The sequence below is a fragment of the Protopterus annectens genome, chromosome 10.part0 (genome assembly GCF_019279795.1).
Source record: "Protopterus annectens isolate FY-2018-M chromosome 10.part0, PAN1.0, whole genome shotgun sequence".
Taxonomy (NCBI): Eukaryota; Metazoa; Chordata; order Ceratodontiformes; family Protopteridae; genus Protopterus; species Protopterus annectens.
In genome coordinates this window covers 1,421,055,154-1,421,071,331 of record NC_056744.1, presented here as the reverse complement: position 1 = coordinate 1,421,071,331, position 16,178 = coordinate 1,421,055,154, and the positions used below count along the sequence as shown (strand labels likewise).

The 16,178-nt window shown below is 39.6% G+C and overlaps 1 protein-coding gene across 3 annotated transcripts in view; it reads right to left on the bottom strand.

The window, feature by feature from the left end:
• VAV3 (vav guanine nucleotide exchange factor 3) overlaps positions 1-16,178 on the bottom strand; it is a 2,320,370-nt gene that overhangs the window by 1,917,871 nt on the left and 386,321 nt on the right. The window lies entirely within an intron of this gene.

The window sequence follows — 16,178 nt, the reverse complement described above, 5'->3', positions numbered from 1 at the left end:
CTTTTTAACATAACCAGTACACTAAGAGGCCCTGGGTATAATTTTGTATAAGAATGTGCTAAGATGAGTAACTGTAGAATCAGGACTTTGCAAAAAAAGAGTCTGAACTTTAAGATAGACATTCTGAAGGAAGACTGTAATGTATTCAACATCCATGGTTGATAAGAACAACATGAACACAGAGCACATCACAATGGCATGATGCTGCTTTCCAGGTACAGGGCACAGATAACGTTTATTGGTATCAGCTATGGCATGGAGTGGTAAAGGGCATCAGTGCTGTGGGCAGCTGTAATAATAAAAATACTCTGCATTGGGTGTGGCAAAGATTAACAATTATGATATTGTTTGCCAAGAAAAAATCACAGGACATTACCAAATACACATCAAGTTCAGGAAGTGGAACACTGAGACAGAAATGTCTCACAGACATGGAGAAGTTCCTGGTGTACCTGTAAGGTGAGAGGACATGAATCATTATACCCAGCGGGGGCTTGGGTGTGGGAGCAGTGCTGCTAATTACTGAATAATTGCCTGTACAGCATTGTCCAGGTTAGTGATGGCCATTATAGTTCCACATTGTACAATGGATTGCACGTGTGCTGGGACAACAAGATTCGACAGTCATGATCTTCAGGCTCTTCTGGTTTGGCAACTGTAACATACTGCACAACAAGATATGTATCTGCCCAAACGCTATTTACATCTTGTATCATCTACCAGTATGCCTGTCCTGGACAGAGAGGGTTAAGCATATGTTGACCTGCTACCACAGGTATCCTGCCTTTGTTTTTCATGAGCATACAGCACAATGGGAGAGCATATGCCTGATGTGAGGAGGTCACCAGTGGCTGATGCTGCCAGCAACATATATATGGTGCAGTGTAATATCACAGTGGCACTGTAAGCAACAAAAATATGGGATGACTCACACACAACCCCACATATAAAGCCCCTGTGTAGAGACAGGTCAAATCTCAACCCTTACCAGTGTTTAGTGGACATTTTGTAACTCTGAACCACACTCAGGTGAAATAGGAGTACCCAGTACAGATGTCATCTGTGAGCTGTATTGTCAATGATATGAGTGTAGACTCCATAGGAGAGAGGTGGTCTGGGTGCCACCATGACTATCAATTTGGCCATGACATGGCAGCAATACTATGCATTATCAGCAAATGTACAGAAATCTAATACCCACAGGATTACGGAGTTGGTCAGTGCACTGTGTGATTTGAGTGATGAAGTAAAAAACCTGCATGGCCTGCTGGATAAAGTGCAACGTCTGCACAGTGACATGAAGTACAGGGACAGAAAGCAGATGGTGTTGCTCAAGTCACTGGGGTTCACCTTGCTTTAACTGTTGCTTCCATGTGGAACATGGCAACAGCTCTCTGGTCTGGCTCAGCAGACCATTGGTTCATAGGTATGTATAAGGCTAATGACCCCAGGGGCCATTTTAAGCCTAGCCATGCAACCCAAATGTATCTAGCAAGCTTTAGGACTGTTCAGATTATTCAAGAGAGTATGAAAACTAGAGCTTTGGTGGTCAATCATTTACAGGCTGTCTTTGTCCATTAGAGACACAGATGTCAGACCAGGGGTGAATTTCCAATTCCCCAGCCACTGGTCCAAGTTACAAAACTATGCTTCCCATGGATGGGAAGCCTTCTCCAGAAAAGGGGAAGTCCATGAGACACATAGTTATCCCTCCAATATGTCCTATTTATGTCACAAGCAAGGTTTAAGTCCTTTGATTGGGTAATTCTGATGTTATTTAATTTGTGGATATGTAGAAGTTCAATCAGAGAAAGAAACAAAGATGCCGTGTAAGCTAGACATAAGTGGCCCCTCAACAGTCCGTAGGAGATCGAGCATAGGGATACAGCTTTGAGACAATCTGTATTGGACATGTTGTTTACACTGTATATCCCTTTTGTTAGGAACCATACTGAAAAGGGCACTGTACTTAATGATTAGACTTGATGACAACCAAATACAGTGGAACAATGACTTCCTTGGACCTAGATGCCGTAACCGTGCTTATAAGTTGCACAACACAGAATGATTTCCTTACTATCATAAACATATCATGGTCAAAGGACAGATTACTGTATATAGGTTCATAGGTCCATACATTTATACTAGGCTAATGACCACCAAGGTCTTTAGAAGCTTAGCCAAGCAAACCAACACAGTTTTGGCCACAAGTTCCTTGGACACCTATGTAGTGTGGTTTGTTATTAAGATGTAGGTAAGGGTTATGTGGAAGGGTTATGTTAGCTGGGGATTAATTTATTTACTCTCAACCTCTGTCCATGAAAGACATGGGGGCCAGATCAGTGGTGAATTTAAGATTTTCCATCCAATGTTCAAACATTCATTTGAACAGGGGCAGGGATGAACTCTGCTTCACATAGATGGCAAGCTTATATAATACCCAGGGTTTGTTTGAGACACATATCGGTCTCCCCAGCATGTTCTATTTATGTTGCAGGCAAAGTTCAGGTCCTTGGATCTAGTGTTCCTGGTGCTGTTTGTTTTTCGGATGTGCAAGAGATCCATCAGAGCTGGATCTGCCATATATGTCAGACATAGATCGCTTCTCGGTAACCTATAGGAAACTGAGTACAGAGATAGGGGAAGACAGCTTTGTGGTCTAACCTCACCAATGAGGACATGACGTAGGGCGGAGAGGGTTGGGATGCAATACTCTCCCAGGTTAGTGAGTACAAGGTCCAATATATTTGATCCTCTTGTTGGAGTGAGCACTAGCTGGTCTAGGGTGTTGATAAAGTCCTGAAAATACTGTGCCTGTGAGTTAGAGGCAGTGTACATTTCCCAGTCTATACAGAGGCAGTTAAAGTCTGCCATGAATAAGGTATTTTTAGGTTTATACTACGCTAGGTTGTGAACTACGTGGGCCATAGGGGGTGATTTGTAGCTGGCAAGGCATGGTAAGGATCCTTGTCTATGAAGACATGGATGTGTATGTACCCTAAGGCATCATCCTGTCTAACCAACCTGGTGTTGTTTGTTGTTAATGTAGATCAAGACACCTCCACCTTTAGCCCTGTCTGAGTTGCTGTTGGTCTAAATGTATGGTAGGTACTGTAGACTTGTACTGCCAGCATACCTTCAGCAGCTTTAAACGAAGTCTCAGTAATGACACAGCTGTCTACATTCTCCAGAGTGAAAAGAGATTGTAGGGTGTGGAGTTTCTTGTTTAGGCTCCTAGCATTGAGCAGTAACACCTTAAAGTTGTTTTGGTTTTTTTTTTTTTTTGCTATATTGGTAGGTTTGCCATTTTGACATTGCCTAAAAAAGGCTCTAAGGGTGTGGATGAAGTTTTAGCTAACATTCAAAAGTCCAGGGGAGCAAAGAAACATGGTCTGTTAATCATGTCGTCACATGCTGATAGATATTGGATTCCCCTCGACTGGCACCAGAAACTAACCTGATTATTAAAATCAATAATTTTCTATTTATAATGTGGCATCATCCTTGGTGAAGGTAGAATACTGCTCAATGCAAGGCATGTAACTCTGTTATAGATTCATAGAGATCCATGATGTCTCTCTTTATATAATCCAGTGCATCCACATGGACTACAATAGAATCATACTGGTAGCTGTGGTGCAGTCTGAGTGCATGCATGATATTGCTGATCCTAGCTCCAGATAGGCAACTGCGCATTATCTTCTTCTTGTCCAGCTTGGTGTGAGGGACATCCTTGTGTCATAAAATAGAGTTCCCTAAGACAAGGATATTAGGTAAAATATTCCCTTGCCTTATGGACTTTGTTCTTTGGGGATCAATGGGTGTAGGCTTATGTGTGGTGTTAGGTACAGCTTTTGATGTGTGCTTTAGTGATTTTTGAAGATAGATGTTGCCATCTGATGGCTTAGGAGGTCTTTGAGATTTTGGGTGTTTTTTTTTAAGTGCCTCAGCATAAGACGGTTGTGGGGTGTGGCTATGGGTAAGGTGTTTGCAAGACAAATACAAAGGCAGGGTTTGAGAGTGGGAGGAGGATTGAGGGCTAGGCTTAAAATGGCTCACAAGGGCAGTTAGCTTAGTACTAAACTATGAACTATGAACTATGAACCTATGAACCTATGTGTCTGGTGAGCAGTATGTGTGAAGGATGGAGTTTGTGTACGTTCTTGACAACCTTGTTTTTAAGAGACATTTTTGCCTCCATGGAAGTTATGTATGTACATCTCCTGCATACTTTGTTAGTTTCTTTAAGGATTAAAAGGTTGTCTTAATACATTGGACAATTGTTACATTGACTCAGGATGCCCAACTAAGCTGGCCACATGCTTAACGGTACCCTTAGGGATGTCAGCTACATGCATCCACAAATCTCCAAATACTGGGTCATCTCTTAGGGGGTGTGTTATCAAGCAGGCAGTTTGCAATGGGTAACTGACATTCCTAAGAATTCCATTACATATTTCTTGGTATTGAGTTATAGACAGTGGCTCTCACACAAGTTTATTTGCCTGAATCAGCCATTCCTGGAGGATATTAGAGACTTGGAGGAATTCTGTGACTGCACCTTGTTTGCAGTAATCTGTAAACTTGGTCAGCCAGAGGCCCTTGACACTGGCATCGACTTACAGAGAAGTAGATATCAGAAAGATGCTGAATTAGCACACAGCCCTGGGGCACCTTCACATGTGACTGGCTGTTTCTGAAAGTGGATTCCCTTATCCTAACTTCTTGGGTCCTATCTGAGATGCACTTAGCTATGCAGTGGATGACATAGGGAGCTTACAACTAATGCCGTGAGTCTGTCTACAATGCCTGAGTGGAATATTGTATGAAATGCCTAGGACAGGTCAAGGTATGCACTATTAAACCTTGTCCATTGCTTTATTGACCTTCTGGAAGAAGTCCACCAGGTTGAATATGTATTACCTGCACTTGACAAAACCAGCTGGGTTGGATACAGTGTTTGAAGAATTCCAATGTCATTGCCAATCATCTCCATGATAATTCTTTCCATGGTTGTACATATAAGCATAGTCACACTAATGGGTCTATAGTTACCGGGGTGAACAGATGATCTGTCATTGTATGGAGGGATGGCTGTTTCAGTTCTCCATTCATCTGGCATGAAGTCTGTCTACAGGCTATGATTAAATAGTGATTAGAGTGGTCCTGACAGCTCATGATTCATGCTATATAGGGGTCCAGATGACAGATGACAAGTCAGCAAGCAAAGGAGATGTACTGTTGCTGAAAGTGAATTCATCCTCAAGTCTTGGTGAGTACCTTCACAAGTTGGACCCTGTTTTTTACAAAATCTCACCAAGACAACACTGATATATAGACTGTATTTATATAGCATACATCATGGAGAGAAGTAGGTCAAAAATTTAAAAAGATAGCTGGGTGCACAAGATCCAGGATAAAAAAGTGCCCAATCCTGATAGGCACAATGGTGCCAAGACTGAAAAAAAATGACAGTGCAGAATCCTCAGAATACAGTAACATTCCGACAATGAGTCCAGGTCAGGCCCAGGGAGAGGATGCCCTGCCCCCCGTTGTAGAAGGAAGTAGTAGTTCACAAAAAATCACAAAAACTGATAGGCCAAAGAAGAGTCATAAAGACAATAAAGTGGACTATTCAGGATAAGAAATAAATTATGTATTGTTACTACAAGATATATAAAATGATTTAGAGAGAAATTAGTGGAAATAAAATACTTCCACAAGAAAAACTTTCAGAAGTTTCAAATAAAAACTTGTATTCATTAAGACAACAGATTTGCGAAAAACAGTATATAGATCAAGAAACTTTGATCTGTTTGGAAAAAGAAGCATCTGAGGAAGAGCGAAAATATAAACAACAAAACCAAGAGATTTTTAAAAAGTATAAAAAAAGAAATATGGACATAGGAAAGAAAGAGAGATTTGATATGGTGTAATATTTAGGCAAAGGAGAAAGCCAAATTAATCAATATAAAGAAAGCAGCCCCAAAGATATTTGAAGAGAAATACAGGCAAAGGCATCCAGATATGGAAAATTTCACAATAAAAACATAATATCACAAACAGGGAATGTAGAAAAGAAGACTAGTAGAGTATAAGTTAAAAAATAGAAGGTGAGGTTATAGAGTGCCTGAGAAGTGAAGGATTTGGTGTAGAAGGTCTAACACAGGTTACATCACAGCACAATGGAGCGAGTCCCCAAAGTAAGGAGAAGCAGGAAGATATGAGACATATGAAGAAGAAATATGGACATGGGAAAGAAAAAGAGATGTAATACGGTGTAATATTTATGCAAAGGAGAAAGCAAAACTAGCCAATACAGAAAGAGCAGCACCAAAGATATTTGAAAAGAAATACAGGCAAAGGAATCTGGACATGGAAAATTTTGCAATACAAAAAATAAGAGGACAAAGAGGAAAAGTAGAAAAGGTGGTGAGTAATGGAGAAGATAAGGAAATAGAAACTGAGGTTATGGAGTACCTGTGAAGTGAAGGATTCAGAGTACAAAATGTAATTCAGAAATCACCACAACAGGATAGAGCAATGGATATCCAACTTAAGGGGAAACCAGTGGAACGGGAATCAATTGATCAGGTGTCATATGAAGATATTTTTGAGCCTTCCACAGGAAATCAATATAAATGTTCACTTGAAGCTGGACACAAGGGCCGGAACAGGAAACTGTGGAAACTCTGACGCAGTTAATGTTGAGGAGTGATAGGCCAATCAGTTCCAATATGACAGAGCAACGGATGACACAGGATGAAATTCAAGAAAATGTGCCACAGGAAGAAGCTACAGAACTTTCTATAGAATGCCCGCAGGAAATGAAAAACAAAAAAATCTGCCCTCAGTTTAGACGAACACAAACTAAGAGAAGAGTTCCTTGACTTAATAGAGATAGACATATTAAGATCAATGAAAGAAATAGACAACAGAAGGTTAATAAAACCCAAAAAGTCAGAAGTTTGATAAAACAAATGAATGCAGTAATTAGGACTATCCATACAGATCCATACGATATAACAGAAGTAAACAGGAAATATTACTGTGCAGCTAAAATAATAACTGATAAAGTTCTATCACAAGAACACAGGGTAGTGAGGGAAAGGAAGGGAAGAAAATGAATACCATCACGGAAGTATTGAATAGAGAAAACTATAAAGCAATTAAGACAGGAAGTGTCACTGATAGAATATAGAAGAGTGAATAGATCAACAAAAATACTAAGAAAGATGTGATAAAAGCAATGTGCAGTATTAGAACAGACCAAGATCTATCATGCACTATCACAAACAACAAACTAAAATTCTCAGCACAGGCGGAAAAACTTAGAAGATACACAGATAAATATAAAGGAAAAGTACAAAATAAGCAATTTATTGATGACCTAAAAAAGTTTTAGAGAATTGGGGAACAATGTAAAAGGAAGTGAAAGACCGCCAAAAAAGAAGAAATAGATGCATTTTGGAAAGGTTATCTATGAAGATCCTGTACAACGTAACAAAAATGTTAAATGGATAGAAGAAGTAAAAGAAAGAATAAGAAGTTTAAAGGTATAGGATATGAAAAGGGATGCAGTAACAGGCAGAGAGCTTGAGACAAAGTTAAGAAAAGCCACTAACTGGAAAATCCCAGGCCCAGATGCAGTACCTAACATTTGGTTAAAAGTATTAACACCTTTGCATGAAGGTTTAGCCATGAGTAAGAACTATTTATATGTGCACCCTGAACAGACACCAACCTTACTTAACAACAGGAAAAACAATGCTTCTACTTAAGAGTGAACCTGCAAGTTATCCTAAAAATTATACACCAATAACTAGCCTTCCTACGATGTATAAACTATACATGGGAATTGATGCCGACAAAGTTTATAGTCATTTAGAACAAAACTCAATTAGGGAAGTAGAACAAAACAGAAATAAAAGAAAGTCATATGGAACAAAGGATTATTTGTCGTTAAATAAAGTCATAGTGGAGAACTGTATAAATGGGAAGAATCTAAGTATGATGTGGACTGACTACAAAAAAGCATCCCACATCCATGGATAAAAGAGTGCTTACAGATGTATAAGATATACCCTACACTGATCGACTACATTACAGTGACCATGAAACAGTGGCAGACCACTTTGCAATTAAGCCATGATAAGGGACAAATTATTATTCCAGGGATAAAAATTCCAAGGGGGATATTCCAGGGTGACTCTTTGCCACCGCTGCTATTCTGCCTTGTCCTTAACCCTTTAAGCTGTCTACTTAACAGCTTAGGCCAGAGCTATAATTTAGCTCCTAGAAAACAACAAAGCATAAAGACTTCTCATCTTCTCTTTCTCTATGATTAAAAACTGTATCGCTCATCAGAAGATTTTCAAAACACTTATCCAAAATACAGGCCTTTAGTTATCTACCGAGGATGTCCGCCCACCCTGAGTAAAAGCATTGGCCTCCTTCCAAACCTGTGGGACAAACTTGCAAAACTTGCAAGAAAGGACTCATGGAAAAGAAAAAGCAAACAAGGAGTGATATGTTCACAATCTAGCGACCCTCCACTCTAATTACCCTCAGAAAAAGATTACATACCACAGACCATAGCCTTTCTATTCTACCACCACCCCTCATAACGGACTCCCTCCCATTAATCATCCCATCACACTCCATTGACCAGGAATTCTATAGCCAACTAAAAATATTTTCTTCACAAAAAACAATACAATAAGTCTTATCAACTATTTTTTTTAATCTCACTGTAACATCACATATATGTGTTATCAGAACAAAGCAATGACCAAATTCACTCCTCCTACTTTGGACCCTACTTAGTCCAAAACTTTTGTTCACTTCTTTCACTAGATAAATTTGTATCTCCCAGACTGAATCTATTATGGCCCAGTCCTCCTCCTCAACTACTTCACTTTCAAAAGTATACTCTTTCCTTATCTTCCCTTGACTGTTTTCAACTCTCCCTCATGTTCCTCAGCTAAATGTTAAATATTTTGTACATTTTTGTCTACATAGCCTAATTCATGTATAGATAGTGACAATAGATTGTTAGTAGCTACAGCATTGTTATTATAACAACAGAAACATTTTTTATAAACTGAACACTGCATGGCTTTCTATATTAGTTATGAGCTCTTACAGTACATCCCTGGGCTGAATGTGAAAATGGTCCTTTTATATCATAATTCTACCCAAGTTAACAAATGGGAAATAAAATAATTAAAAATAAAGTAATTAATTAAAGTCCACAGCATCTGTGTGATATATATGCCTTATGTGAGTCATGGTAATACCCTGAATGACAAAAGGTTGTGAATTCAGAAGGATCATGCATGACTGGGAATTCAGACATAGAATTTCCAGTCTGTACTGTAGCAATCTACAGGACAAGGGAAAATAATTATCCATATACTCAAGAATCTTATAAGGAAGATCACAACTCTCATAGCAAAAACTATGAAGACTTTGTGATGGAAAAAACAATGAAATGCTTAGAAAGAAGTTAAGGATACGTTAAGTGGTCAGTACAACATAATACATCCTGTCTCATAGACATATCTAAAATACATTTCTATTGCAAATACAAAAAAAGGGGATGCAGCATACATAATATGTATACCATGATATATGTTAATACCTACTTGCAAAAACTTTACACAATGAGATATACTTCTTTCTAAAATGCAGTCAGACTGAAGTTGATACTACAGAAGATGGTGGTGCTGGTAACATATCCGTAGTGCCTTTTTTGTATATTGAGCATCTTGAGGAGCATTCAGATGTAAAAGGTAAAATTAATTGCTTTCTGGAATGATCTGGGAATACTGAGTTGTTAAATGGCTAGCAGAGCTACACCATGTGTGTGTGTGTGTGTGTGTGTGTGTGTGTGTGTGTGTGTGTGTGTGTGTGTGTGTGTGTGTGTGTGTGTGTGTGTGTGTGTGTGTGTGTGTGTGTGGAGAGGGAGATTTAATGCACAGCAACAAAATAAAATTTAACAAATGATATTTGTTCTACATGCCTAATTTATTGCCTATTCACCTCACAGTGTACATTTGAGATACTCGATGAGCCAGGTGAAAACTCACTAGATCACAAAAATGACAAGCAGACTTTATAGAAAAAGCATACGAGTTAGGAATGAAGGTGAAAAGCTAACTGCTGTGAGGCAGGTATACCCACTGATCCCTTAAACTGCCTGTAGAGACATACACTATTATCAGATATCCAACAAACACATGACTGAGTCAAAGTGTAAAGACTTCTCACCTTCTCTTTCTCTATGGTTTAAAACTGCATCACTCATCAAATGAGGAACTGATAGCACAAGCAAGTCGTCAAAACTTTTTCAGATGATATAAGAAAGCCATCTGGTCTGGATAAATATGTAAAAGCAACCTTTAAAGCAGGAAAGCTGCAGCATCAAGAAAACATCAGTTTGGGACAGGAATGTGATATAAAAAAACTTGAGCAAGAGGGGGTATATAAATATTTGGGAAATGATGAAGGATCAACAATAAAACATGAACAAATGCAAATAAAACTTAATAAGGGATATTTTAGAAGACTTAAATTAATCCTGAAAACAGCGTTGATATCAAGGAACAAAGTTCAAGGTATAAATCAGTTTGCTCTTCTTGTCCTAACTTACAGTTTTGGAGTGACTGACTGGCCCTAAAAGGTGTTGGATAGATTAGACAGGAAAACAAGAAGGATGCTTCATGCTCATCAATTGATTTACAAAAATCAGTGCATACCAAGATTATATATTCCCCGTTCCGAAGGAGGTATGGGCTTTCCTGAAATTGATTACATGTGCAAAAAAAAAAGAAAGCAGCAAAATACTATGCAGATAAACCCTCGACCGCAGATCGTAACTATGTAGCAAATAAACAGGAAATAAAGCAGTCACCAAACGTACGGCTCTAAAACCATATAATATTTTTTAAAACAAGATAACAAACAGTAAGCGCTTTCACCACCTAACCGGTGGCTTCTTCGGGATCTTGTTGATCAGGATCGAATGCAGTATGGTTAAGGAGAGGCAAATTGAAACCAAAAGATGAAAGGTTAATATTGGCGGCCCAAGATAGTGGACTATTTACAAACTGGTTTACAACTAATTGTGGCATATCAATGTCAGAAAGACTGTATACTGAAAGGCATAATAGTGTGGCAAGACTGTTGCACTGGAGATTGTACAAACATTATAATACTGAAGTAGCTGCAAAACACTGGAAACATAAGCCACAAAGCATCACAGAAAATGATGAAGTCTACATCACATGGAATTACCCATTACCAACAGTTCAAAAGATAGATGAGAGAAAACCAGATATAGTGGTCCATGAAAAGAAGACAAAAGTAGCATTTATCACTGAAATTGCTACACCAAGTGACTATAGTGTCTTTGAGTACAGAGAGACACAAAGTCACAGAATATCAGGATTTGCAGGCAGAAACAAGAGTAATGTGGAAGAAAGATACTCAGAAAGTTAAATAGTAGTAGGAGCAGCTGGTCTTATAAAAAAGAATCTACAGTTGTATTTAGATATGTTTCCAATACATGTAACCCCGTACGAACTGCAGGAGGAGTCATTACTGGGCACATTGCGGATGTTGTGAAGAGCACTTCTGGCTGACATCAAAGCTTGAAACAGTACTAATTCCATGAACTTTAATCATACTTTGACTTAGGAATGGGAAACATTCCTGTCATGGTATTAGAAACACAAAAGATTTGGAGAAATTAAAGAGGCATCCTGGAATACTAGCATAGCCAAATGATGTGGTATTCTTGGCCTCAGAATACACACCAAGGATCTGTTCCCTATTGATAGCTGTGGTGGGTTACATTTGGTGGCATTTCCTTAGGTCTGGCTTGAGGGAACTTGGATAAAATTGGAGCTGAATTTGTGGTCAGTAGATTAGCTATATCTTTTAGCTCAGTGTAGGTGGCTCCATTTAAAATTAGTTCTGCACAATGTTGAATACTGCTTTGAGGTTGCAGACATAGCTAAATAAAGCCTAACAGTTGTCCTTGGTCTGGAATGCTATTTTACCTGAAATTTGGCTTTGGTAGACTTGATTTACCCTCTTGGTTCTTGTTAAGATTGATGAAACAGGTATTTATACTGCTTGGCATTTTAACTCCTAATTTATGCAATGACTTTCTTCCTTTTGTTATAAAGTCTATTGGTGCTGCAATCCCACTGGGGTGGTTTATTTTTTCAGTTTGTTCTTTTCTTATTCCTGGTAGGCACATCATCTATTAACTTAATTATACAGAGTCTCAGTGAAGAATTCTGCACAGGCAGCAGTGTCCTTGGAGAGAAATCTTGCCAGGTTATCACTTAACAGTGTGACATTTGCCTTAGAATAGTTCCTAAATGTTCCAACAGTTTAGTGTTGGGGGGAATCGATGTTGTCCCATGTTAGTGAGGACCAGAAACAGTATATTCATGCCCCTAATGGGATCATGGACTATCTTGTCCAGGGTGATTATGTTGATAAAGTCCAGGAATCTCTGGACCTGCAAATTTGGGGTCATGTATGATTCCCAATTTATGGGGGGGGGGGGGGTAGTTAAAGTCATTCACAAATATGATATTGTGTTGAACAGTGAGTGTCTCCAGTAAGTTTAAGCATGTGTTATGGGTTTCCTGGCTCACAGACGGAGACTAATACCTTCCAAGGATATGGTATGGGAATTTGCCTGTGGTAATTTGGACATGAAAAAGCTAAAGCATCCTGTTTGATCAACCATAAGATATGTTTGTTTTTTATGTACATCGAGACCTCTCCAGTAACCATTAGAAATGTTGGGACCTGCTACAGCGAGTCCCAAAATGCAGGGAAGGAATGGCTGAAAGAACAGACTTACAAATGTCTGCAGGGTGAAGAGGGCTTGGAGGGAGTGGTGTTTCTTGTTTATATGCCTGGCATTGAGAAGTAACACCTTTTGACTTTCTAGGTTTGGTTTTGCTATGTCAGAAGGTTTGTCAGTTTAGCATTGCCTAAAAAAAGGCACAGTGGGGAGGACAATGCTTTAGCCAATGTTCAAAAGCCTGCAGGTTACAGAAGCAAACCATCCCTGGTAAAGCAGTGTAGCCTGTTGACCTTATCCTCCCAAACTGACAGATATTGTACCTCCTTAGAGTGGCATCAAAACCTAAGCCAATTATTGTCAATCTTCTAATGTTCACATCGTGATATCATCCTTGGAGAAGGTAGAATGCTGCTCAATGCTGGGTTCACACAAGCCTGGGACACATAATGCATGAGCTGCATCATGTCTCTCTTCATATTGTCCAGGGAGGTGTGCCTCAGTTTATTTACACACACATGGACTATGACTGAGTCAAACTGGTACTTGCAATCCAATGACCTGAGAGCATGCGTGATACAGTCAATCAGGCTCCTGACAGGCAAATGACCGTGACTTTCTCCGTACTCAGTTTGGTAAGTGGGACATCTGTGTATTTCATAATGGAGTCTCCTATGACCAACATTTGGGTAGTCTTGCTGCTTTGTTGCTTGCCTTATTGGCTTAGAAATTGAGGATCCTTGCGATGTGGCTACATGTGTTGTGGTGGGAGTTGTTTTGGTGGAGTGCTTCTGGGGCTGCTGAGGATATTTCCTGTAGGTGCAATGCTTGGGAGATCTTTGAGGTTTAGGTAGATTACATTTAACTGGGTGTATGTGTCTGAGCTATACTTTACGTGGTGGGTATAGTGTGTGCATTACTGACAACTTGATTGGTGTTATGAGTGCTTCTATGTGAGAGCTTTGTCTCCAGTGACATTTTGTAATTACTTTACATGTCTCACATACCTTATCAGTTTGCTTAACAATTATTTGTTTGTTAGAAAGCATGGGTCATTTGTTACATTGCCATTGGATGCCCATATTCACCAAGCTGGTTGCAGAGATAGGAGAGTCCATATGCATGGCTAGAGGCCCTTGTTTACCTGATCAGAACATTGTTGAAGAAGCATGCAGTAAAAACAGGAGTATCTAATAGAGAAGCAATGCTTGTCATTGTGCAACTGGGGCTTGGATACTTTTCAGGGGTAGTTTTATAAAGAAAATGGTGGTTCTAGGTACCTGTCTTTATACAGAATACTGCAAAACCCTGTGCACAATGAGCAGCATCGCACAAACAAGCCAGCTTTATACAGGCACAGAAAATGGAGTAAAAACACAAAATATTCTTGTGGCTAATCATAGGGTCACTCTCAAACTTATTTCTCTGTGATTCCCAGCTTAGAACACAGCAGACTACCCCACACTGCCACTGGAGTGCAGTCCTGTGTCTCCTTAATGTAGCATCATGAAGACAAACCCAGAGGTGAGGAATTAAGCTACAGGCAACTGATTAAACCAGAAAACACTCTAATTAAAATTACTCAACAGTGCAAGAGCCAGCAATGAGGTTAAGGAAATACAATGATAATTTGCAATAACAAAGTGCAAAAAATATCACAAATAATATGAAAATATAGCAATATCACATTCAAATAAGTTACACAAGTACATGATTTTCCTTAGCTGTGGGAGGGCTAGGTGCAAGTTTGCTGGTCACAAGCTATGGACACCTAAGTGACACAGAGCACTCCTGAGACATCATCTCAAATATCACCACCCATAGGCAGGGCTCCTCTCCCCATCATAGCCATTAACACACCTTAGTCTCCACCAGTGGGAAGCCTTACCATTCAACACACTCTCATCCTATAGTTCTACATCTAGACACCATACATCTGCTGGCTCCTGACATGGAACACCGTCATCAAGGTGCACTCAAACATTCCCTTAGCATCTCAGAAACAGTCTGTACTGAGCCCTGAGACCACAGGCTGCCAAAATCCACAACATCACAAAGACATGGCAATTCCACTTCATCAGTGGAAGATTTGGTCCATGACTTTTCACAAACTGCTAGCAGAATTTGTGGTTAGCACATCTGCATCCCTTAATCCTCGCCAATTAGCTGTCACTTGTCAGTGAGCCCCCCACAATTGTACAAATAATGACACATGTGGCTTGCCCATTTGTGTAGGTAAGGTAGTGTCTGAGGCACAACATGGCCAGTTTGTGACCTGTCCTGCACAGCCACAGACTGATAATGCATACATCATTTTACTTAAAGCTGTCTGCATTATTGACACTACCTCTTTGCCAGTGCTACAATGTATTGCACCCACCTCTGCCACACATGTACTACTGCTGTTCATCCTATTCCTCTCTCTGTTCCTCTGCTGCTACTCCAAAACATATAGTCTTCATTGCTGTGATGTTTCTCTATTGATGTAGATGATTATGCAGCCACAGCAATTGTCTGGCAGCAGGTGTTTGGTGAATATGCAGTGACCCACTAGACACAACAAGGCAGAAAGAGTCTATTCAATTGTCCAAAAATATACTTCATCACATTCCTTGTTTCTATATTACCAGTATTATATGCCATCTCTGCAACAATAAGGGAGAATGGGGATGATTGGGGTCATCAGCCATTATTCTAATGCATATCCAGTATCACCTGCAATGCACAACAGTGACACCATTGTCTTCTGTACCTGCCTAAGTATCTACCTGTCAACTAGATTACCTTGTGGGAAGTCCCCTCCCCCACACGATCTATTGGTATAGGTCAGACATACACCATATGTGAAATAATGGGAGCTGCCTGGGTGGCATGAAGAAATATTACAGGTGATACCTTGGGCACTTCACATCAGCTGTCAGCTAAATGAGTGATTGGAAGCCTTTTTTGCTGATCTATCTCGGTAACGCAGCAAAATGTGGTATGCTGTAAAACACTTGCACAGTGGTGTTTTTATTTCAGGAAGTTCTTGGGAACTATATATGCACTTCCACATGCTCTAGTCCTTGGGAACCATATATGCTCCTCCCTATGCTGCTGGATAAAGAATTGGTGTAAGATATGCTAGGCTGATGGATTCATAGGTTCATTGATCAGTACTAGGCTAATTGCCCTTGTGGGCCATTTTAAAGGGCTCCTATCATGTAATCGAACTTTTACAAGTTTGAACCTTATATGGTCGAGACCATAAGTTTGAATTTGTAAAAGTTTGAGCGTTTCAATAGAAATCTCCATAAACGGAGGTTTCCATTTTGTTCAATGGAGTGCAATCTGGGAGTTGGTACATTTC